A 26,944-nucleotide genomic window follows, 5' to 3' on the forward strand; every position below is an offset into this window, starting at 1 on the left:
AGCAGGACAGCAAGACCTGTGAGTGGGTCCTGAAGCCGGCGCCCCTGGAACAAAGAAAAGTCTTAAAGGGACAGGGACCCCACAGCTGGATGTAAGAATCACAGGTTACAGTACAACATCTGGAAATTCCAGGGAACTCTGGGCACACTAACCCCCTGGACAACAGCTCTGAGACCCCTCACAGAGGTAAACAGCCAAGCAACCCCCCATTCATTACTCCTCTGGGGCCCTGCCATAGCAGAGCAGCAGCCTGAGGCTGGCCATGCCCACAGCAAGGGAGCTTTCTCCATACCGGCCAGGCAAGATGCAGAGACCCAATCTACACACAATTGCCCAACACAAGCCACTAGGGGTTCCAGTTGTCCCAGTAAAGAAAGTGCAGGAGCAAGTGGAAAGAGTCTTGACTCTCCCAGCTGACAGATGAGTCAATAGCACACCACTGCACCTATCAACATGAAAAGGCAAAAAAGTTTGATCCAGACAAGACTAACCCAGACAGCTTCTACATCTTCTACATCTTCCCCTGAGAAGGAACCTGGGAGATATATTTAACCAACATTCCTGAAAAAGAATTCAAAACAAAAGTCAAAACGATGCTAAAGGACTTGCAGAAAAATATGCAAGAACTAAGGAAGGAGAATACAGAAATAAAACAAGCTCTGGAAGGACTTCAAAACAGAATGGATGAGATGCAAGAGATCATTAATGGAATAGAAAACAGAGAACAGGAATGCAGAGAAGCTGATGTAGAGAGAAATAAAAGGATCTCCAAGAATGAAAGAATTTTAAGAGAACTGTGTGACCAATATCCGCATTATAGGGGTACCAGAAGAAGAAAGAGAGAAAAAGGGATAGAAAGTGTCTTTGAAGAAACAATTGCTGAAAACTTCCCCAAACTGGGAGAGGAAATAATCGAACAGACCACAGAAGTACACAGAACTCCCATGACAAGGGATCCAAGGAGGGCAACACCAAGACACATAAAAATCAAAATGGCAAAGATCAAAGACAAGGACAAAGAATTAAAGGCAGCCAGAGAGAAAAAAGGGTCACGTACAAAGGAAAACCCATCAGGCTATCAACAGACTTCTCAACAGAAACCCTACAGGTCACAAGAGAATGGCATGATATACTTAATGCAATGAAACAGAAGGGCCTCGAACCAAGAATACTGTATCCAGCACGATTATCATTTAAATATGATGGAGGGATTAAACAATTCCCAGACAAGCAAAAGTTGAGGGAATTTGCCTCCCACAAACCACCTCTACAGGGCATCTTACAGGGACTGCTCTAGATGTGAGCACTCCTAAAAAGAGCACAGAACAAAACACCCAACATATGAAGAAGGGAAGAGGAGGAAAAAGAAGGGAGAGAAATAAAGAATCATCAGACCATATTTATAATAGCTCAATAAGCGAGTTAAGTTAGAGAGTAATATAGTAAAGAAGCTAACCTTGAACCTTTGGTAACCACAAACTTAAAGCCTGCAATGGCAATAAGTACATACCTTTCAATAATCAGCCAAAATGTAAATGGACTGAATGCACCAATCAAAAGACACAGAGTAATAGAATGTATAAAAAAGCACGACCCATCCATATGCTGCTTACAAGAGACTCACCTCAAACTCAAAGACATGCACAGACTTAAAGTAAAGGGATGGAAAAAGATACTTCATGCAAACAACAGAGAGAAAAAAGCAGGTGTTGCAATACTAGTATCAGAGAAAACAGACTTCAAAACAAAGAAAGTAAAAAAAGATAAAGAAGGACATTACATAATGATAAAGGGCTCAGTCCAACAAGAGGATATAACCATTATAAATATATATGCACCCAATACAGGAGCACCAACATATCTGAAACAAATACTAACAGAACTAAAGGGGGAAATAGACTGTGATGCATTGATTCTGGGAGACTTCAACACACCACTCACTCCAAAGGACAGATCCACCAGACAGAAAATAAGTAAGTGCACAGAGGCACTGAACAACACCCTAGAACAGATGGACCTAATAGACATCTACAGAACTCTACATCCAAAAACAACAGGATACACATTCATCTCAAGTGCACATGGAACATTCTCCAGAATAGACCACATACTAGGCCACAAAAAGAGCCTCAGTAAATTCCAAAAGATTGAAATTCTACCAACCAACTTTTCAGACCACAAAGGCATAAAACTAGAGATAAATTGTACAAAGAAAGCAAAAAGGCTCACAAACACATGGAGGCTTAACTACATGCTCCTAAATAATCAATGGATAAATGACCAAATTAAAATGGAGATCCAGCAATATATGGAAACAAACGACAACAACAACACAAAGCCCAACTACTGTGGCATACAGCAAAAGCAGTCTTAAGAGGAAAGTATATAGCAATCCAGGCATATTTTAAGAAGGAAGAACAATCCCAAATGAACGGTCTAATGTCACAATTATCAAAATTGGAAAAAGAACAACAAATGCGGCCTAAAGTCAGCAGAAGGAGGGACATAATAAAGATCAGAGAAGAAATAAATAAAATTGACAAGAATAAAACAATAGCAAAAATCAACGAAACCAAGAGCTGGTTCTTTGAGAAAATAAACAAAATAGATAAGCCTCTAGTCAGACTTACTAAGAGGAAAAGAGAGTCAACACACATCAACAGAATCAGAAACGAGAAAGGAAAAATCACGACGGACTCCACAGAAATACAAAGAATTATTACAGAGTACTATGAAAACCTATATGCTAACAAGCCTGGAAACCTAGGAGAAATGGACAACTTCCCAGAAAAATAGAACCTTCCAAGACTTACCCAGAAAGAAACAGAAAATCTAAACAGACCAATTACCAGCAACGAAATTGAAGCGGTAATCAAAAAACTACCCAAGAACAAAACCCTTAGGTAAGATGGATTTACCTCGGAATTTTATCAGACATACACAGAAGACATAATACCCATTCTCCTCAAAGTTTTCCAAATAATAGAAGAGAAGAGAACACTCCCAAACTCATTCTATGAAGCCAATACCAAAACCAGGCAAAGACCCCACCAAAAAAGAAAACTACAGACCAATATCCCTGATGAACGTAGATGCAAAAATACTCAACAAAATATTAGCAAACCGAATTCAAAAATACATCAAAAGGATCATACACCATGACCAAGTGGGATTCATCTCAAGGATGCAAGGATGGTACAACATTTGAGAATCCATCAACATCATCCACCACATCAACAAAAAGAAAGACAAAAACCACATGATCATCTCCATAGATGCTGAAAAAGCATTTGACAAAATTCAACATCCACTGGAAAGCAATTCCATTTACAATAGCATCAAAAAGATTAAAATACCTTGGAATAAGCCTAACCAAGGAAGTGAAAGACCTATACCCTGAAAACTATAAGACACTTCTAAGAGAAATTAATGAGGTCACTAACAAATGGAAACTCATCCCATGCTCCTGGCTAGGAAGAACTAATATCGTCAAAATGGCCATCCTGCCCAAAGCAATATACAGATTGGATGCAATCCCTATCAAACTACCAACGGCATTCTTCAATGAACTGGAACAAATAGTTCAAATATTCATATGGAAACACCAAAGACCCTGAATAGCTATAGAAATCCTGAAAAGGAAGAATAAAGTGGGGGGGGGCATCTCACTCCCCAACTTCAAGCTCTACTTCAAAGCCACAGTAATCATGACAATTTGGTACTGGCACAAGAACAGAGCCACAGACCAATGGAACAGAATAGAGACTCCAAACATTAACCCAAACATATATGGTCTACTAATATTCAATACAGGGGGCATGGATATACAATGGGCAAATGACAGTCTCTTCAACAGATGGTGGTGGAAAAACTGGACAGCTACATGTAAGAGAATGAAACTGGATCACTGTTTAACTCCATATGCAAAAGTAAATTCGAAATGGATCAAAGACTTGAATGTAAGTCATGAAACCATAAAACTCTTAGAAAAAAACATAGGCAAAAATCTCTTAGACATAAACATGAGTGACCTCTTCTTGAACATATCTCCCCGGGCAAGGGAAACAAAAGCAAAAATGAACAAATGGGACTATATCAAGCTGAAAAGCTTCTGTACAGCAAAGGACACCATCAACAGAATAAAAAGGTATCCTACAGTATGGGAGAATATATTCATATGACAGATCTGATAAAGGGTTGACATCCAAATTATACAAAGAGCTCACACACCTCAACAAACAAAAAGCAAATAATTCAATTAAAAAATGGGCAGAGGAGCTGTATAGACAGTTCTCTAAAGAAGAAATTCAGATGGCCAACAGACACATGAAAAGATGCTCCACATCACTTGCCATTAGAGAAATGCAAATTAAATTCACAATAGGATATCATCTTTCACCAGTAAGGATAGCTACCATCCGAAAGACAAACAACAACAAATGTTGGCAAGGTTGTGGAGAAAGGGGAGCCCTCCTACACTGCTGGTGGGAATGTAAATTAGTTCAACCATTGTGGAAAGCAGTATGGAGGTTCCTCAGAATGCTCAAAATAGAAATACCATTTGACCCAGGAATTCCACATCTAGGAATTTACCCTAAGAATGCAGCACTCCAGTTTGAAAAAGACAGATGCATCCCTATGTTCATCACTGCTCTATTTACAGTAGCCAAGATATGGAAGCAACCTAAATGTCCATCAGTAGATGAATGGATAAAGAAGATGTGGTACATATACACAGTGGAATATTACTCAGCTCTAAGAAAAAACAGATCCTATCATTTGCAACAACATGGATGGAGCTAGAGGGTATTATGCTCAGTGAAATAAGCTAGGCAGAGAAAGACAAGTACCAAATGATTTCACTCATATGTGGAGTATAAGAACAAAAGAAAACTGAAGGAACAAAACAGCAGCAGAATCACAGAACCCAAGAATGGACTAATAGTTAGCAAAGAGAAAGGGACTGGGGAGGATGGGTGGGAAGGGAGGGATAAGGGCGGGAAAAAAGAAAGGGGGCATTACGATTAACATGTATAGTGTGGTGGGGGTATGGGGGGCACTGTGCAACACAGAGAAGACAAGTAGTGATTTTACAGGATCATACTATGTTGATGGACAATGACTGTGAATGGGTATGTGGGGGGCACTTGGTGAAGGGGGGAGCCTAGTAAACATAATGTCCTTCATGTAATTGTTGATTAATGGTACTAAAATAAAAAAAAAAAAGAAAAGAAAAAGTGAAAAAAAAAAAAGAGAATGTGGCCCAAAGCTGCTGTTCAGATCACTCAGTTATGCCCTTTTTCTCACCTGACACACTTTTCCTACTCACCACCCTTCACCGCCACCTTAGGAGTGCCAGTAAATGTGGAAACAGAAAAAGCAAAAAGGACCTTTATCCAACCTGTCCTGTCTCTGAGCTGAGGCAGGCAACCCTCTGCCTCTGTTCTCGCATCCCTACAAGGATGATACCACATTCCTCAAAGTCATACCGTACAAATGAAGTGAAAGAATGACAGTAAGTCCTTAGCTCAGAAATCTTCATAAATGAAACTGATTATCTCCATTCTCTATGGTCAGCAGAATGTTTGACCACAAGCTTACACACATCCTCAGCTGGTTATTTAATTATCTCTTGGTGTGAGTCTGAGCAGTGTATAATTCCAGTAAGATCATAGGTTACTGGAAAGGCAAATTACATATCTTGTATGTTTTTATATTTCCTTAATAAAAACAGACCTAACAAACAGTTGGAAACTTTATCATTATTGATAAATAAATGGAAAGACAAAGTAATTGACTAGAGTTAAAAAGCACAGCTAGAAATATTTACTTATTATATTAAAAAGAGTAGCCCAAAGTATTCATAAAACCACTCATTTAAATATAATTCCAAGCTTATTATATTATCTAACTCCCAGAGTGTCGATATTACTGTAATTTTAATAAAATTATATATGCATGAATGTAAATATTCTTGTATAGATTTATATATCCATAGCAATTACCCCTCTCTTTACAGATTTTCTAAGTAACAAATTTTTAGTACATTTCCAGGTAAATTCTAGAAGCACTCATGGATTCTAAAAGTCATACCTGCCCTCAACTGCTTGGTGGAAATCTTATTCTTTGTTGTTTCCCATGAAGACAGGAAGTGGCCGTAAAGACTAAAAGGGTTTTCATTCCTAGGAAATCCCTGCTCAGCCTGCCTGCGGTGAGAAGACAGAAACAAGTCTTTAGTCCTGCAGGGAATCCATTCTCCTGCCTTTAATTATAGGAGTAGGTATTGTTTGCTGCCTCCTATCCTAGGGCAAAAAGACAGAATTAGCTTCCTTTACCTAAATGAAAATACTTACTTGGGGTAGATAATTATACCACCTTATTGAGTATTATTGTGAACTTCCTAAAACTACCCTCCATCTTCCTGATGTAATAATGACAGGAAACACACCAAGTACTGCCTGTGCGATGTCACTGTGGTTAGCACGTGTGCAAACTCACAGCACACTTACAAATACACTTGTGTCAGGTGCTCTAATTATCCGTTGATTACGTCCTCATGCTGTCCTCCACAGTGGAACTGCTAAAGTCACTTCCCTAAGTTATGGAGCTACTGAATTCCAGACAGAGTGCTCCTGTGCTGATATGAGTTTCCATTTTTCCAGCGGTATTAGGATACAATTAACAAATAAATAATGTATATATTTAAGGCATTCAACTTGTTCTGATAAACATATACAGAGAAATGATCGGTACATCACCAGGCAGTGAAGCTAATTCATATTTCCCCCTAATGCTGAGTAAACTACCCAGTCCCGACCATCTGGTAAGCCTGACCTGAGAATCTAGGCAGTTGTGGAGCTTATTCTCCAGCTTTAATTGGACAGGGAACACCACCATTAGGCTAATCCAGCTGTTCTCAACCAGTGACATACCCACTACCCCCAACCATAGAGCTCAAATGGTATGCCTCACCCAAAAAGATACCCTAATAGCAGGTCCCATTTAACCACAAATGTTACCAGCAGAAACATCCAGAAACAAAACTGAGATGACTGCTGGAGAACTGTCTCTGCCTGAGCAAAACTGAAAAGCCTGGAACAAGAGACCACTTAATAGAATGTCAGATACCAACATATGGTATCAAAGAAAACAAAAATTAAGGTTAATAAGATGCTATCAAAGTAAATAGATACAGCTGTAAAGATACAAATGAAAATGCACTCCAAGATCATGGTTTCGAAGAATTAATATTAAAATGTCAATACTACCAAAAGCCATCAATAGATTCAGTGCCATCCTTGTTAAGATTTCAATGGCATTTTAAGAGAAGTAGATTTTAAAAATCTTAAAATGTTTATGGAAGCAAAAAGACTGAGTAGCAAAAGCAATCCAAGAAAGAAGAACAAAGTTAACATGGTAGATGTATGATAAATCATTACCCTGTACACTTTGGGCAAACACAGTGCTGAGTGGTGATTATATCTCAATGAAATGAAAGAAAAACATTGATGCTGACTATAGTGAAATCAAATAAAAATATCTTAATCAGAGAAAAAAACAGAACTTAGCTGTTTCCTTCTAAATAGGACCAATGGGCAAAAGGCCATCAATGTAGTGGCCACTCTGAAGACTGTTAAATAACAAGATTTCACCAAGATTTCAGTGGACAATATTATGGCAAAGAGCAGGAGACTCATGTCCCTGAAAAGAAGAGTGGTAAGTATGCATTGCTCACCCTAGTGGTTAAAGCAAATCGCACCAAGTGGCAGGGAGAAACACACACACACACACACACACACACACACACACACACACAAATAAGAATAAAAGCATGCCACAGCTGTATACCAAGTACTAGAAGTTTTGCTAATATCTGTGCTATCCATTATGGTAGCCAACAGTGAGGTATGATTGTAGAGCACCTCAAATATGGCAAATAAGGGCTAATGAAATGAATTTTAAACTTGAAGTTTAATTAAAATAAAATTAAAAACTGAAATACTGTAAGCTATTTCTTTCATCAGTCATAGCTTTGTGGTTTTGGCATGGGCACCTTTTATTGTGGCAGCTACTTCACTGGATATGTTGTTGTCATGAGAGTACATGTCAGCAGGGGCATTTCCAGCATTACACTTAAGCCCATGCTTGATCTAGTCAGCACCAATAGATTTTTTCTCTTCAAATGTATTTTTTAAATGACTAATGTAATATTGTAATGTATTTCTGGATATTATATGTACATAGACAAGTTATAATTGTACCCAACTGTGACAACTGTAAGGAATAACTAAATTGATATAATTATGTTAAATTTACCATATCTTCTAATTAAATAAAACATTGACGTAAAGACTAATTTTATCTTTATAAAATAAAATCCATGCTAAATTTAAAGAATGGCTCTTATCTTAACAAAAGTTGTTTCAGTATCTAAGATCAAAAATCAAACTTTACTGGAGTTTTAAAATGTGGTGATAACACATCCTTATCTCGTTCTTTCCACTAGCTGATACATATTGTAAATAATTATTCTCAGTTTTCTGAAGCATTATCTATGTTTCATGAGTAAAGTTGTTGAATTCATTCAGTATATACATGCAAATGTTATGATACATAAACAATTCATTCAATTTAATTAACTCAATTAAATTTCAAAAAAGTGAAAAAATGATGTTGTGTCCTTAGCCATTGTTCACTGATTATGTTGTGGGAAAGTTTTGCAAAGATTTACTGTACTTTTAAACCAATTTGTAGATCTTGAAACAAAATATAGAGCACACATATCAAGAATTAATAGAAAAATACAATTACTTATATTTTATTAACCATATCATAACTATGCATCCTGCAGCTAAATTTCAAGCTCAAAAACTAAAACAACACTAATTTGTGATCTAGCCTAACCAATCTTTTATGATATGATAAAAATTGTTTTTATACACTTTATAATTTAAACATTCTGTGAAGGAAAGTGTAATTGTAATCAAAAGTGTTAATGTGTACAGGTAAATTTGAGCCAAAAAGACCAGGCAAGGAGGCTACAAAGAAGCCAAAAGTTTAATAGGGCACAATCCTGGGTGATGTTCGCTGGTCTGGCTAGTCACAGGCTGGGGAAGTAGTGCCCAGCAGGGCAGGCAGCCAGCTGTTAAAGAAGGTAGGGAGAGGGAGAGCATAGGTTTGCAGCGGCGCTAGGATTGGCTAGCTTAAGGCACATTTTTCAGGTTGGGAGGGGGCAGCAGCCGGGAACTTTGTCACATCATCAGTGTCAGACATGCTCACCCCTCCCTCTGGTGCCTCCATCCTTACATTATGTAAATTGCAAAATTTATGAAAAACATTTGAAAAACACTTGATTTTGATGAATAGAGTTTTTAATGTATGTGTTAATGTTTTAAATTTGTGTTAATAACACTAATTTGATAGAAGTGTCACTTAATTTACTTAATATAGTCATGCAGAGCTTTCAAATGGCTATGAATTTACTTCAGAATAAAATTAAGTATTCTAAAATAATTTAATAATTTTATAATTCTTTTTGTGTGTGTCAGTTACTGAAAATATTCTGAGTACCTTAGGCATTTCAAGAGTACGTGAATCTATTTTTCAAATGTCAATTTTTTAAATATACTGAACCAAGTATTTTCAATCAAATTTATAATCTGAAATGCTGTGAGGTGGAAATATACACTGTACTTGATTTTAAATGCTTAACATAAAAATGTAAAATAGACCACTATTAACTTTTAATATCAATTATCTGTCAAAACAATTTTTCATACATTAATTTGAAATACATTATTACAAATAATTTGTCATTTATTTTTATTTTTTAAAATATGATCCCTAATATATTTTAAAATTACATATCTGACTATATTTTTTATGAATTATACTTGCCTAAATGATTCAGGGATGTTGGTTTCTATTGCATCTCCATTAATTTAATACTTTAAGCTGTGCCAAAGCCATAGAGCCATAAAAGGAAATGAAATTCTACCATTTGCAACAAGATGGATGGATCTAGAGAGTATTATGTGAAATTAAATAAGCCAGGTTGAGAAAGACAAATACCATATGGTTTCATTTATATGTGGAATACAAAAACAAAGCAAAACAAAGGAACAAAACAGTAGTAGACTCATAGACATTGAGAAGTCATGGTGGTTACCATGGGGGAGGGGTCTGGTTGTTCGGGTGGGGAGTATGAGGGGGACAAGAGGGCACAGAAATTCTCAACCGTGATGTAGGCTGGTCACAGGACGGTGGTATAGCATGGAGAATATAGCCAGTGATTCTGTAGCATCTCCCTATGTTGACAGATAGCAACTACACTGGTGCAGGTGAGGGTATCATTTTAGGAAATGAGTTCCATAATCTATATAAGGTTTATGTAAACCTATATTTAAGTACTAGCATTACCAAAGTTTATAGATTGATTTTCATGGAAACATGTTTCCTAAAATACCTAAGGAAGCATCTTAGTTGAGTAAGTTTTTTCAGAGTTCTATGGTATATGATTTAATATTAACCTTATTCCCAAGAATACCCAAGACTTCAGGACTTCCCTTATCATAGGAACAATATTGTATTTCAGTTCACCACTCAGGTGAGAATAATTTTTTGTTAGTTGTATAACAATACATGGGAGAAATATGTATCTTTATATTTAAGTTTAAATTTGAGTGAACTGCTTAAACACTTATAAAATTTTTTAAGACATGAAATTTTCTATGAACCTAAATGTAAATCATTATACAATTCTGGAAAGAATTGTTGATACATCTAGTAATCTGTTGTGAAGTGGTAGTGAAACTTAGGTGATTGAAAATACAGTCAATATTCATGTCTATATACTACTAAAATTTCTTACCTGGGCTTATGGTACATAAGACTAAGGTCTACAGTAAATTATACTGTATTCATGAAGATTCGGTCTTTAAAAAACTATTATTGTGTGACCAAATACCTACTAAATGTTTAAATGAGTGCAAAGGGAACTTTAAATGGGGGGAGAATATATTTGTGCATAATTTAGCCAGATTTTTCTAAGAAAAGCAATTGAATTAAAAAGATAAATTTATTTCCTGAGTGTAGGTCTGTGAGGAAGGGTGTTCATGGACCAGGGCAAGTCTTTTATGAATCTGGGAAATTGAAATAAGTCAAGGGAAAGAGGAGGCTGTGAGAAAGGCTTTTAGTTCTTGCAATTGCAGCCAAGCTCCCATATGTCCACCCCCTCTGGACACAGCAGCAGCTCTCCTTCCCCACTCTCCCCCTTGGCAGGGACTCCATGGACAGGGCCATGACAGCTGCCAAGCAGCTGACCCCTCACATGCCAGGAGGAAGGGGGGAGCAAATTGCCATTTTCTCTCCGCCCCCTGCCCCAGATTGACTGGAGGCTCCGAAATGTCCATGGGTATGTAACTGGAATATTGTCAGGTGGGAGATTCTGGACATTCCAAGCAAAAATTTCCATTACCCAACAACCCACCCCTCCAGAATTCTAGTCTTGCAATCTATGCACCTCTAATCTTCTTCAATGGCTCCTGTTTGAGAAAACTGGAACACTGCAACTAGAGTAATACCATATAATAAAAACAGAAATTATGGTACAGAGAGCAATAAAGCCATGACAATCCTCAAGTTTGAGGATCCAGCTTGGTTCAAAGTATTACTTAGATTAAGTCCATATTCACCCATTCCCTAGGAGGCCAGCAGCTGAACTGGCAGGGGCTGCCAGCCATATGCAGCAAGCAGAAGCTGTACCTAGGGGGACTGCCCAATCCAAAAAGACTGTAGAAGAAAATAACCTGAAGGATGAAAAGACACATGTTTTAATGACCCCAGCATAGGCAAATCTGGTCCATCAGGTAGGATGCATGCAAGAGAGTGGTCCTTTGATAGGACAGTAGTAGGAATGGGGTTCTGTCCTGGTTCAGCACACCAGACCTTCAACCCCCTCCCTTTAGGATTTATAGGTGGGTCAATGTGCAGGGCAATGGGAGCCACATGCACTGGCCATAACAACAAAGCAAAACTGACCCATAAGGTGCTCTTACCTTCCAGCTGTTTTGGGTACACTACTGTGATCTTTGGGGGCGAAATTGCTGTTACTCCAGAAACACACAAGAAGCCAGCTTCCAGACATTGCCCCAAATACCAGAATTTCCAGCCATCCCTTTTCCATGTGTCAAAATGTCCAGAGCCATGTCCACACAACAGAGTCTCCACGGTCAGGCACAGTTAGAGCTGGCAGCAGGATGTTGTAAATACCAGCTTCAACAATTCCTCTTGGTTTGCACATGCACTTGTATAAGAAAGGCAGCAATGTGTGTTAGCATGCTCACAGGGCTCAATGCCCCCTCTGGGGCTTCTCATTCAAATGCCATAGCACTGTCTGCAAGTGGATTGACCAGCCCTGTAGACACTGCAGTCTGACATCAGGCCAGATTTCAACAAACCACTTTACTGCTCTATCATGCCTGCCTTAGTAGGGTTAGTAGGGTTATACGGTACATAAAACTTCCATTTTATCCCAAATTGTTGCACCCATTCTTGTAACACATGTCCAATAAAGTGGGTGCCTTGATCTATCTCAATCACCTGAGGCTGGCCATAAGCTGAAAAGAGATGCTCTAGGCCCCTTTTGGTCATTTGCTGATCTCCACAATGTGCAGGAAAAGCAATGAGCAGGCCAGTAGCTATGTCCACCCCAGTCATGGCATACCAATATCCTTCTGACATGGGAAGAGCCCAATATAGTCTATCTGCCACCTGAAAAGGGGTATCGACCCCCTTATTTTTGTCCATGTTGCTGCAGGACTCAGCATAAGTCCCTCTTAGAGCACACAAGGCACTCCTTCCAGGCTTGGCTGACTTCTTCCAAGGTCAACGGCAAGCCCCACTCATAGGCTACAACCCACATTGTCTTTTGTCCTGTGTGCAACAAATGCTGATGTAACCATTGGGCCACATTAGAGGCAGGCTTTCCATCTAGCCAACACACCTGGGCCAATCTGTCTGCTTCATCATTTCCTGTGGATGCCAAAGGCAAATGGCCAGTCCCATGATATACAGTAACTGTCTTAGTCTGACCAGAGGCCCATAGATCTTGCCACAACTCTTGCCTCTCAAAGGGGCCAGTGACCAACCATCCAGATGGCATGGTACCATGTCAGTAGCCACAGGATCAAACTCCGATAGATGGCCCAGCTGTCAGTGCAGACAACTATAGGGGAGGGCTCCTGGGAGATCATGAGCCATACTGCCTGCATCTCAGCCCACTGGCTGCTCTTCCCCTCTCCATCCTCCATTCACGTTGTTTCAGTCTTAGGATGGAAAGTCGCATTCCTCCACTTAGGGGACTGCCCACAACTGGAGCCGTCAATGTACCAAGCATCTTCAGGTATAGGGGCTTTCCCCTCCTAATAAGAAGTCTGGGCTACCAAGGGCTTAAAAGCAAGTTCTTCCTGCTTTCCACTGGTAGAGGTCACTGGCCCTACTAAGCATTAGAGTTCTCCACTTAAGGGGCCAGCCAGTAGACAGGGTGCCAAGCTGTTTTAAGTATGCACCCCATTTGGCCAGTGTAGGCATCTGTGCCACACCACTCCATGTCCTTTGGGTCCAGTCTCGCAACCACCCTGTGATGAGATAGGTGGTTATTACCTTGGTCATAGCTCTTCTGGTGATGGGCTCCATAGCCAGCAAGGTGTGGCACACAGCAGCTAGTTTCTTAACTAATGGGGTGTACTGGACCTCTGCTCCTTTCCATAGCTGTGACCAGAATCCAATAGGTTGGTATATCCATTCAAGCTGCTTCCAAAGGCCCCATCCATAACCATCTTCAGTTACATGAACATCTAGCTCACAGGGCCTTAATGGGTCCATTACACTCAAGACATACATGGCCTTGACTACTCAATTAGCAGTTGTAAAGGCAGATGAGCAGGTTTTATCCCAGTCCCACCTGTTGCGCTTTTGTATCAATGAGTATAAGGGACTCAGAATATGTGCAAAACATTCTCCAGTAGCCTAGAAGACCCCAAAACTTGTAATACTGCCATAGTTGTAGGGACAGGAAAATCATGGAATTTATCTACGACTGTTTCTGGGTAACTTTAGTTTTATCCTACCAGACAACCCAGAAGATGTTTACAGACAAACCAGATCCCTGAACCTTGGTACTGTTTACAGCCCATCCTTTCTCCTGTAGATGTTGCAGCAATCTAGGAACTGCCCCTTCTAAATCTGCAAGAGAATCAAATGTGAGCATGATATCAAAGTAATGATGCAACTGTACCATTTTGTGGCCAAGTCCTGGACTACACGTCCATGACAAATGGTGGGACTGTGGAGGTATCCTTGTGGAAGGACACTGAGTGCCACTGCCAGCCTTCCCACATGAAGGAAAACTGTTCCTGGCTTTCCTGTGCTATGTAAATAGAGAAGAAAGCATTAGCAAGGTCCACAACATAATTGTACATCCCTAATTCATGACTGACTGTGTCCATAAGGGCTGCTATAGAGGTGACAGAAGCATGCAAGGGGATGTAACTTTAGTCAAGTCCAACTTTTTCACTGGCCACATCAGGAAATTAAAAGGACTATGAGTGGGCTTTATGATGCCCATTTTCTCTGACTCCTATAGTTTCTCCAATTTCTTTGCTCCCCTCAGGCAGTTTAAGATGCTTAGAATGTGTCCACCCAGCTACAGGCAGAGCTACAGGTGGGTGCTTAGGATATCCCTTCAGAACTGCCTTTACTACGTATACCCTCAGTCTTAGCTCATTTGCATTGGTTTGCAACCACAGGCCCTGCAGGATATACACATCAAAAATATATTCAGGGAAGGGAGAAATACACACAGTATACTTCTTTGGGTGTTAAAGCTCTATTCCCAATTGTATTTGGCGTTCTTCACTGTAATCGCCTTACCCCCATAGCCATCCATCACAGTGGGGGGCCCAGGTAACTGCTCAGAATTGCCATAAATCAGAGAACAGCTCCTGTGTCCACCAGTGTCAGGAGATGTTGTACATTTACTGGGGACAAATGAATTGCTAATTGTACATGTGGCCTCTGGTTCCACCAAGTACCCCAAGGTGGGGGCCTTGACTCCCGTCAGTCAAACCGCAAAGCCCAATTGCCCTCCTTTGGGGGTCAGGGCCTAGGGGTGGTCTGCGTACTCTCCCTTAGGATGTCCTGCAGGCACATGGGCCAGACATGGGGCTTTGCCTCTGGCCTCCATGTCCTGGACCTCAGAGGCTGGAACTGCTGCTCTGGCTTTGATTGGTGCCACTGCTCTAGCAATATTCTATTAGAATATCAAGTTTTTCTTTTGCTGCCCCTGCCTTTTTCAAATCAACCCACATATGGGTTCTCGAGAACTTCACAGAGCCCTTTGCACTTCTCTTTCAGTAGCAGATTGTATCTCCTTCATGCTTTTATTGGTTCAACCTCCCCCAGATCTGCTATAGTGTGAGTAACCTCACTCATGCGTTGCCCTACATGGGGGTCAAGAATAGTCACTAAAGGATCCAATGAGGGATGGGGTAGCTGTATGGAGCACCAGATTTGTCATCCCCATGGGGAACAACTCCCCATCAGGGCCCTGAGGGTGCATATTGTACATGGTATATTTCATGTCCAACTCATGTAACATCTGCTGGAGCCCTGCATACATTTGCCAGCTAGTGAGGAATTATGGTGAATCAGCCTGATTAGGCCAAACTGCCCTGAGTGCTGCTGTCAGCCAATCCAAAAGTGCACGACCTCCTCAGGTCTGATAAGCATTTTGAAATCTCTGCTGGAGACAGGGGTGAGCCATCAGGGAAGCCAGTTAACCCATTTTTGACCCAGACAGGACAATGCCAATTATTCCTAAATCCCAAAGGTGCAAAAGCCATGTGGTCAGAGGCTCTGAGGTCTTCTTCCTAAACTGGGTGCTCAAATCCACCAGCTCAGCCAGGGTATATGGGTGCATCATGGAGTGCTCCACAACCTAGTGGTGCGGGGGGGCGGGGTGCTTCTGTCCCTAAGGAACCTGTGGTTTCTGTGTCTTTGTTTTTTTAACTACAACTGGGCAGGCTGTCAGTATGGGAATGGCTGGTGTCTCAGGCTGCAACCTTAGTAATAGCTACCCCCTCAGCCACATCCCCTCGTCCTTCCCTGGCTCCACCTCCCCTGACATCTTGTCTACCATTTCCAAGCCTAAGGTACTGCCCCTTCCTTCACCTTTCCCATGACCTCTTACAGCCTGCATTTTTCTGGGGCTCCCTCCTGTGCCACTAGCATGTCTCTCAGCAGGTTAATCTGAGTTTTCAATAGCTTTCATTCCTTTTACAGAGCATCCCACAACTTGTTTTCCTGTTCTGCCAATTGATGCTGAAGTGTATCTCTTTCCTTGGTAACCATTTATAATGCTGTAAGAAACAACCACTGCATGTTTCTGCCACTGCATGGCCACTCATTTCCCCTAAGGATCCCCCTATTCTGCAGAGGGCCAACTCCTCTGCCTCCTGCATCACCACCCTTCCCCAGGAGCCCACTCCTCTAGGAGGTACCTTATCCCATACCAAATACCCACTGGGGAATCTCCAGGTGAATTCCCACCTCCCACAGAGGGATCCCTGGGTGAATCTCCACCATCCATAGGGGGTTCCTTGGGTATTTCCCCAACACAGCCATGAAGACAGATTTCAGGTTCACTGGACCCTGCTAACTCTTTCCAAAATGTAGCTCCAGGAGGAAGGGGGTTCCCAAGCCTTGGACAAGCTCCCTATGAATCTGGGAAAAGTAAAGGAGGACAAGGGGAAGGGCAAGTGGGTGTGAAAGAGTTCATGACTCACAGCTTGCTCGGGTTCACTAGCCAGGCCCTAAACCATGTGTCGCCTCTGGCCATGGCTTGTGCCCTCCCCTCCCTGGCCACCCCTTCTGGCAGCAACTTCATAGTGTGGCCCTGGTGACTGGTGTGAGCCAGACCAGTTAGGTACCAGAAATGGAGGGAAGGAGAGAATGGCTGTTATCTCTCAATTCCTTGCCCTTGACCAACGAGAGGCTCTGCCATGGTAAACATCCATTGCTATGTAAATGGACTAAGGTCAGGCGGGAAATTCTGGGTGACATCTTCCATTTATCCCACACTGCCATTTGCAACAACATGGATGACCTACAGGGTATTATGCTCAGTGATATGGGGCAAGTAGAGAAAGAAAAATGCTATATGATTTCACTTATTTGTGGACTCTAAGAGAAACTAAACAGCAGAGGACATTTTTTTCCTATTACACCCATATCACTTACTAGTTTTGATTCAATATATATCATGAGCTATAATTTCTAATTTAATTTTAATTTTCTAACACACAAATCCCTATAATTAAGGATTATATTATTTATATATTTATATTACATTTTATTGAAAAAATTCAGATAATAGAACCTATAGTTTATATCCATATTTGACTTGTTAAGGATTCCTTTGAGGCATTACTGAGATTGTTAATATTTGGTGAATCCTAAACATAAATGTAAAATGATCTTTATCAATATCATTTATTATACATATTCACTAAAGCAGACAGTAAAAGCAGTATTTTATACAGGAAAAATTGAAAGGATAATATAAAGCATAATGAACTTTATGAAACAATTACAGAGGAATTAAGTGTGTGATTTTATAGAGAGCAAGAGAATATATAAAACTCAGTAAGACAGTTGTTTTCTAAACATTTGGAGCTCATTCAGTGACATTAGGATGGACTTGAATTGGAACTTTATCATTTTCCAGAAGAAAAGTTTTTTAGTACTTTTCTTACAGCTTCCTTGACCTGTTTGTTTCTAAGACTGTAGATGATGGGATTCAAGAATGGAGGGACTATGGTGTAAAATACAGAAAGAATCATGTCCTGGATGGTTTCGGATGTTACTGAAGGCTTCAGGTACACATAGGAGACAGTGACGAGGAAGATGGACACCACCAGGATGTGAGGGACACACGTGGAAAAGGCCTTACCTCGCTCTCTGGTTGGAAACTTCAGCACGGTGGAAAATATGTGAATGTAGGACATGATGATAAAGACAAAGCAGCCACCACAGACCACAATGGCAGAGATAATAAGTAAGAGGAAATTGTTGAAAGTGTCCGAGCAGGAGAGGCTCAGCAGAGAGGGGACATCACAGAAGAACTGATGGACCACGTTGGACTGACAGAAGGACAGCCGGAATGTGTTCCCTGTGTGCACACCTGCGTAGATCAGACCACTGAGCAGGGAGACCAGTGTTGTCCAGACACAGACTCTTTGATTCATGATGATGGGGGTAGTGCAGGGTCCGGCAGATGGCCACATAGCGGTCATGGGCCATGATGGTGAGGAACAGAATTTCTATAAATGCACAATAAATGACGAAAAATATCTGAGCTGCACACTCAGCAAGCGAAATGGCCCTATTGTCAGTGAGGGAGTTGACACAGACACTGGGCACAGTGACAGAAATGTAGCACATGTCTAAGATGGACAGGTTCCTGAGAAAGAAGTACATGGGTGTGTGAAGGTTCTGGTCAAATGTGGTGGCAGAGACGATGAGAATATTCCCTAACAAGGTGGCCAAGTACATCAGTAGGAACAACATCATGTGAAGGAACCTTAGCTCCCTATTAGCAAATCCCATGAGAAGAAACTCAGTCACCGTGGTGGAATTGGTCATTTTCTGGAAATAGTGTTTGACCTAGAAAACAAAAGGATAAATCATGAAAGTCATGATTCCTAAAAACTTTTTCTAAAATAACTTAAGAATTTTATTTGAAAATATTTCCTTCCATTTTATGCAGTTGTCTTTCTGCATAGTAAATATATATTTTTAGTTTTATAATCTACTAATTTTATTATGACTATTGAGTTCTTCTTAGGGCAAAATCCTAAGCGATAAGGGTGGGGATGGCCCATCATGTCTGGTTATGTATGCAGTGCTTATACTTTATCAATAATGTACAGACCATGAATTTTATCATTTTAATAAAGATTTCATTAATTCAAATAAGTTTTATATATAGTTAAAATATATAATAAATGAATGCATAATTTGGGGGCATATTATAAGTGGAATAATACTCAAACCTTATAAAAGAATGAAATCTTGCCATTTCCATCCACAGGGATACAATTACAGAGCATTATGCCAAGTAAAATATCAGACAGAGTTAGAAAAATACCAACTAATTTCACTTATATGTGGAATCTATAAAACAAAGCAAAGATATTAAAAAAATAGAAACATATACATACAGAGATTTGGTGGTTTCTGGAGGGCATGGGGATGATAGGTGGACAAAAAACGTGAAGGGGATTAAGAGACACTTCTAGTTATAAAACAAATAAATCACTCTGATGTATTTATACCATAGGTTTATGGCCAATAATAGTTTAATAATATTGTATGATGATGGGTGGTAATTAAATCTATCATGATGATTATTTCATGTTTAACAATTTTAAATCACTATTCTGTATATCTGAAATTAATATAACATTTCATATCAATTGGGGACATATATAGGGACAAATATAGGGACATATCAATATAAAAATAAGCCCAGAACTTTTTGTAATTTATTAGTAAATGAATCCATAAAAGTTAGAAAAAACATATTTTAAGATAATAATCTCCTCATATTATTCTCAATACTTACAGATAACTAGCTCTCAAAGGGATTAGTCTACCAGTACAAATTAATAACTAAATACATAGCTATAAAACAAAACTCTTGACCACATAGAAAACATAAAAACTAAAATCTTAATGTAACAACTACTTTTTTACTGATTACTCATAATCATTTAAAAATATTTAAAGCACTGAGGTTTTATTAGAATAAGGAAAACATATGCCTTTTAGGTGCTTTATTATGAGGGTAAGATATAATATATATGAACACAAGTATTTAACATTTCAGAAATTTATGGGTCCTAAAAAAATACTAGACACTGTGTAATATTTCTACATTTTCAGAATGATTATATGGAATATTAAGATACATATTTAAACCTTCAAGGTGTCGTAGAAATACAGACATTTTGATTGTTTATTGTAAACCATATACTATTTGTATCTTCAACAAATTTAGTAAACTGCCCACTAGCTTGTGTTGATTGAACTTACTGATGCACTCTTTTCTTTATGTGACAAAAATAGTAATAGAAAATTTCTTTTCACTCATATATAACAGTATAAAAACTAGATTATGTAGCATTAAGCAGATAGATATATAAGAATCAAATATGAAAAGAAATATATATAAACAACCATATCATTCTTAGCTCAGACCTCAACTACTTCAACAAATAAAAAAAGAAATTTAATTTCTTTACAAAGCCCTCCAATTTTTAGCAAAACATATGGTTATTTTTGAATAGTACACCCATAAAAATTTAGACTGAAATAAACATACCTGGGATATAAGTTATGTGAATCCTTAAGGGAAATTTGCAGGTGAAAAAAACATGGTGGAACTGTAAATGAAAAAATAAGTAGAAATGAAAGATCTGTAGATGTAAGATAAAAGAGTCTATGTCCAAATCCAGAAATAATAATGGACATCTTTTTAAATTCTTTCCTTTTTAAGTCAATATTTGGTAACTATAAAAGAATTATATGCTTCATATAGTCTTGTTCATTTTTTAAAAATAATGAAATGCACCATACTTCCCTTCAAATTTAAAATGGATTACTTGAGATGAGAGACAACAGATTATAAAAGATTTTTAAATTACCATTCCCCATGTTAAATGACATTAATCAGTGCTATTTATAAACACACTGAGAAACATCGAGGCAAACAATATGACTCTCACATGTGCCTTTGAACATTGCTCCTGGTATTCATATACATTTCAAATTGTAAATACATACACATCTACATAGACATGCATTTGTATATATGAATATATACTTATATATATAATACTCATTAGTATATACACCTGAAAGTGTTTTTCAACATCTATGAATGTTGATAGTCAAGAAACAAATTCAAGAATAAATTATCTATTTGTTTTCAGTGAATTTCCTCAATTCGAGTGTCAAAAGAACTAATTATTCATGACATAGGTAGAATGCCTGACTGCAATAAATAGTATTCACTAACAGATCATTTTATTTTCTAAATTTCAGTGGAGGAGAGAATGAATATTCTACTAAAATTAAATATTCCTAAATTTCTATAAATCACGTACCAGGCACAAGTACATAAATAAATTAAGGTAATGATTATTTTGCAGACCTCTGCAGAAATTCAATCATCGATGATTGTAAATGATTTAAAATAGATAAAAGTTTAATATTTGAGATTAGTAGTTATGCTTAATATTTCTACATTCTTTGATAAATTTACCTTAAAACAGTCAGTAATCGTTCACTAGGAGGTTATTCTATGGATATCAATATATTTACTTAAACATATTTGACATTTTATGCCTAACCTCATAAAAGTAGCTAAGCCACTATGAATACAAAGATCCAACACCCAGTATTTAATATTGAATTAGGATATTTGATTTTTTTGTGTAAGAATTTATACTTTTAACATCCATGTCTACTATACATTAATAATCTAGTAGAAATTCAAATAACCTAAGCTGAAGTAACACAGATCACTATCAATTCTTTCATTTTGATTCTATAATGAAATTATAGTGTATGATTTTAATTTGAGATTTATAATAATACTCAAATATAGTTGAACAAATTCCAAGAAGCAACTTTAGATCATTAAATTCGTAGTATTTTATAGCTGCTTGTTCAGCTTTTTCAATCTACTTTTATATTTAAATGCTACTTATCATTTAACTGAAATACATCTTATATTGGTAATTAGGTTTAAAAAGACATATTTTCTATAACAGGAATACCTAAAAAGAAAGAAGACACTCATAAAATACTCAAGATTCAGTTACTGAAAATAAAAACTTGCATTATTATTAATAAATTGTAAGTCTTCTATAGAGAGATCACGTTGCAAGGTGAAGGGAGGAGGGTAAAGGTGAAGGAAGGTAAGTGGAAAGCAGTAACAAGAGTGAACACAGAGTACTTACACCTGTGTGGTGTGTTCCTCATCTAAAAGGGAGGAAAAATCGCTATTGTGAGGCTCCCAAAATCAACATTTTTAAAGTGGTTTATGCAGATTATGTAGACAGGATTTGAGAACGTCTTCAGCTGAAAAATGTGTGGAATAGGCCAATCATGGTCTCCTTTATGTAGTATTATAGACAAATCTGTGTCATGAACTGCAAAGCCCCTGGGAACACAGTCCTTACAGCTCAGGGTTGGCTAGCTGCCCGGGGTCATTTGAAGCAGGCAATGATCTCTGGAGCCCAGGTGAGTGCCGCGCGAGTAGGAATGGAGGCAGTGAGTGAATAGGTGGACATGGCGTCACACACAAACGTTCCCGCAAGATTTCTAAGTTAATAAAAGAATGACATCAGGGAACATGTGTGTCTCTTCGCGTTCACTGGGGACATCTGCATGGATCTCCCAGATCATACTGTATATTCATGGAGCCCTGATTTCCTGTGTCCGCCCTGATCTTCCCGGTGAGACGGTCTTGATCCTTGTCTGTCAAATACAGTTGTTCATACGTGACGTGTCCCCACCCTCCCGAGTGATTGAATGGACCGCATCCGGTCCCCTGAGCTGCACAGGCAGGTGAGGCGCCAGGTGGCGGGAAGCTGAGTAAAGCAAGAACCAAAGATGAAAGTGTCTGTCTAGCCTTTAGTCACTTACCGTCACAGCTCAAAACAGAGGCTGACCGGGAGGAGCCTGACTCCCCCTGTGCCGAGTCTGTTCACTGGATGGACCACCGGTCAGAGGCCAGAGGGGTCGGTGCAGGTGCGGGGTCACCACTACCGAGGGATCTGCAGAGGGAAGGCTTGTGCTCGCAGGGGTCAGAGGGCAGAGGGCAGGTTTAGAGAGCGCAGGGGCACGTCCGAGTGGAGAGAATCATTGTGAAGATATCTCCTCCCTGCCCCCAAGGAAGCCGGGCTCAAGGCCAAAGTAAGCAGAACGTGCAGTGTGGGCATGTGGGCCATAACCCTGATCATTCACAGCAGCATGTCAGGCATGACAGGCCTGAGTCAATGACTTGAAAGTATTTTCTAAATGTTCAATATAATAATGGAACATCAAGTCTGCTGTTGGGATGGTAAATTTCCCCTGTGAGGTATGCCCGATAAAATGCTGAAATTCTGTATAGCTGCCCTGAAGGACCACACAGAGGAGATTGTCCTAGAGGCTAACTGCTGAAACTGACAGTCATCCATTTGAAAATTCTGAAGGTGTGGAATGTGTCTTTATAAGCACAATAGATAAGAAAAATTCTATGCTTCCTAAAGGATTTGAGATCGTTCTTTTTGTTTGATTTGTTGTTTTATTTTTAAGAATCTAAATCTTCACTTTTTAGTTGTTATCATAGACTATTATAAGAAAGAATGGAGTTAAAATATATAAAATTTTAACCTAAATTAAACTGCCAGAATTGTAAAGGTAATCGACACACTATTGGTGATAATTTGATATTGTAATATAATGCTGTATGAATCCATTACATCAAGCTGTCAAAAATAAGGAAATTCTCTAAAAGAATGTAACACTAAAATTACAAATCTTGACACCTTTCATAGAGAGAGAGGAAACACAACTCCCACTCAACAAAACATATATAATGTCTCTTTGTAAATGATCTGTACAGGGTTGCACAACAAACACAGAGATAGACACACATTGGTATTTTTAGTTGTGTACTAAATTATCTATTTTCTCTTTCTCAATAGATGTGCCTGTTTCTCTAATGAACTCTCCAGCTTTTTAAATGTTTATCTGAGGTTCTAATGACTTCCCTTATTCTTCTGTCCTTCATGAATTGAGGTTCTTACAGCAGTGCTTTTGTTAAAAATTGTTTATTTATGTAAGTATATTTTGAAGTCCTGTTAGTGGTGCTTTATTTGACTATTAAGGTAAAAGTTCAGTTTCCATATTACATTGGAGACCATTTATTTTATACACAATGTGCTATTTAAATACTTTTTTGTGTGATTTCATGAATCAAAGAAGGCAGAATGTGTTACATTTTGCTATATGAATGGAAGAGAGTTTATCATATAAACTATTTCTTCATAATATGGGCAGATAGCCAGCCAGGAAAGGGTTTATTGGGGAACTTAGATCACAAGTTTCTAAGTTGAAACATCCCTGCTAATTCGTTTTCTGGAACAAGATGTTTCAGGAAGAACAGGCCTCAGAGGGACACAGCAGTTGTTATTTGCAACTATTCCTACAGGAGCTCTCACTGCTGCCAAAGGACCCCTTCCCAGTTTCCTAGGTTTGGGAGTTTTGGCCAATTGCTGCTGCCCTTCTGAACACCAATCAGATGTGTATTGAGTTTTCACCTTCTTTGAATGGGAGAACAAATCAAAACTGATTTGTGCAAATAAACAGGCAGCCCTTGGCTTAATAGGGGAGACTCTTTTGAGAGCTCTCCCATATAATCTCCTTACTTTCTGCAATTAATACACTTTCTTTTTGCAGTCTAGCTGAGTTAATATTCATGACCTGACACCAAGGGGCAAACCTCTTAAGACCTGAGACTCAATGAAAGATGAACCCCATGTCCATTTATAATGCTGTCCATAAAATGTCCATTCAGATGAATATTGAATATTTAGTGGTATGTTCTTTGGCCTCCATGTGTTTGTGGGTTTTCTTCATATAATTGATTTTTAGTTTCATATGGTGATGTGTAAAGATGCCTGAAACAATTTCAATCTTTTTTCATTTACTGAGGCTTTTTTTGTGTCCTCACACCATGATCTATTCTGGGGAACATGCCATGTACATTGAGAAAAATGTGTATCATTCTGTTTTTTCATGGAACATTCTCTATATAAATGTCAAGTTCCTATTATCTAGTGTGTTGTTTATTGCCTCTCCTTATTTTTCTCTGTCTGATTGGTCTGCCCATTGATGTAAGTGGGGTGTTAAAACCCTCTAATATGAATGAGTTGCAGTCTATTTCTCCCTTTAGTTCTGTCACTGTTTTACACATGTAGGTGCTCCTCTGCTGGTTGCATAGACATTTGTAATGGTTATATCCTCTTCTTGGGCTGACGTCTTTATCATTATGTAATGTCCTTTGTTTCTTGTTACTATCTTTGTTTTGAAATCTATTTTGTCTGATATAACTACTGTTAAACCTGTTTTTTGCTCCCTATTATTTGCATGAAATATCTTTTTCCATCTCTTCTTTCTCATTCTATGTATATCTTTAGGTACAAAATGTGTTTCTTGTAGGCAGCACATAGATGGGTCTTGTTTATCTATTCTGCCACCGTATGCATTTTGATTGGTGCATTCAGTACATTTAAATTTAAGGTAGTTATTATTTAGGCATGTGCTTACTGCCATTTTATTCATTGTTTTCTGTTTATTAATGTAGTTCCTCTTTGCTCCTTTCTTACACTCTTCTGTTACTCGATGGTTTTCTTTAGTGCTAAGACTGGACTTGTTAAAAAAATTCTTTTGTGTTTCTGATGCCAGGGTTCTTATTCACGAAGCTGAAGAATGAGCTTCACAAACACTCAAGGTAGGAGAGCAAGGTACAGGCTTTTATTTAGAGATAAATTGAAAGAACAGAGCTCCCGGCTTATTCCAGGAGGAGACAAGAGAGTCCGTGGTGGTGTGTTGTCTAGGGGATTTATAGGCAGTTGACAGAGCAAGGTGGATTCACCAGATGGTCTCTAAGTGTTTATTTTTAGAGACACTAAGTTTCTTATTAGTTTTTTAGACTGTTTCATGGAGTTAATATAAAAGATTTACGGTTTTGATCCTTTCTCAGAATAGCAGTTTCTTGGTTTGGGAGCACATCAGTCAAGGCTGCTTGTTTTGCTTTCAAGGTGAGCTGAGTTACTGACTTGATTAGGGCTGGAGGAGGAAAAGCAGCATCTGGGTAAAGTTAAAGATAAACTGGGCCTTTTAGCCGCTAAAGTAAATTTTACAATAGCTTCATTTAATTGACACAAATAAGACATGGGCTATACTGAGGTATTTTCTTATCTGGGGGTTGTTCAAACATTCCCGGCTAGTTTATTCCTGGCTTTTTAGTTTTAACTAATCTTTACTGAAGAATGCTTATATTCCTAGTTTGATATTTTAGAGAATTAATGTGACTCTGTCTTTCTTTAATTGTTTAATATGGAGTTTTGGTAGCGGTCTTTCTCTGGAGGCCCTCACCCTATTCTGACTATACTCATGGTCCCTGTCTCATTTCTATTTTAGGTTTTAGGCTACTTAGGCTATTTAGACATTTTACAAAATATATAACAAGCTGTGTTTAGTTTCTCTGTTTCAAACACCTAAAATATCTTCATTTTTATTCTTCTTCCTCTTCCACACTCTATATTATGAGATGTCATAATCTGCATTTTTTGTATGTCCCTTGGTATTTTTGTATATAGTTGATTTTAGCACATTTTTTAACTTCATACAGGCTTTGTAAGTAATTTGCCTGCTATCTTTTCTGTGGGTTTATTTTCATTAATGAAAAATATTAGGCTTAAGAACATTTACATCTGCAGAAGTCCCAGTAATGCTGGTTTATTAGTGGTGAATTTTCTTAACTCCCATTTGTCTTTGAAAATAATAACCTCTCCTTCAGTTCTGAATTAATACCTTGCTGATTGGAGGATTCTTGGTTGGAGGTCCTTCTGTATCAATACATAGACTATTTCATACCACACATTTCTGTCCTGTAAAGTCTCTGCTGAGAAATCTTATAGTCTTATAAGATTTCCTTTATAAGTAATTTTTTGCCTCTCTCTAGATGCTTTCAGTACTGTCTCTTTATCCTTAATCTTTGTCATTTTAATTGCTGTATATTTTGGTGTTGTCCTTTTTGGAATCC

General features: G+C 38.6%; 1 pseudogene; it reads right to left on the reverse strand.

Annotated features, from left to right (window-relative positions):
* Window positions 1-17,774: 17,774 nt before the first annotated feature.
* On the reverse strand, window positions 17,775-18,702 carry LOC108391933 (olfactory receptor 14C36-like; annotated as a pseudogene).
* Window positions 18,703-26,944: the final 8,242 nt, after the last annotated feature.

The sequence above is a fragment of the Manis javanica genome, chromosome 14 (genome assembly GCF_040802235.1).
Source record: "Manis javanica isolate MJ-LG chromosome 14, MJ_LKY, whole genome shotgun sequence".
In the NCBI taxonomy this organism is placed as follows: Eukaryota; Metazoa; Chordata; class Mammalia; order Pholidota; family Manidae; genus Manis; species Manis javanica.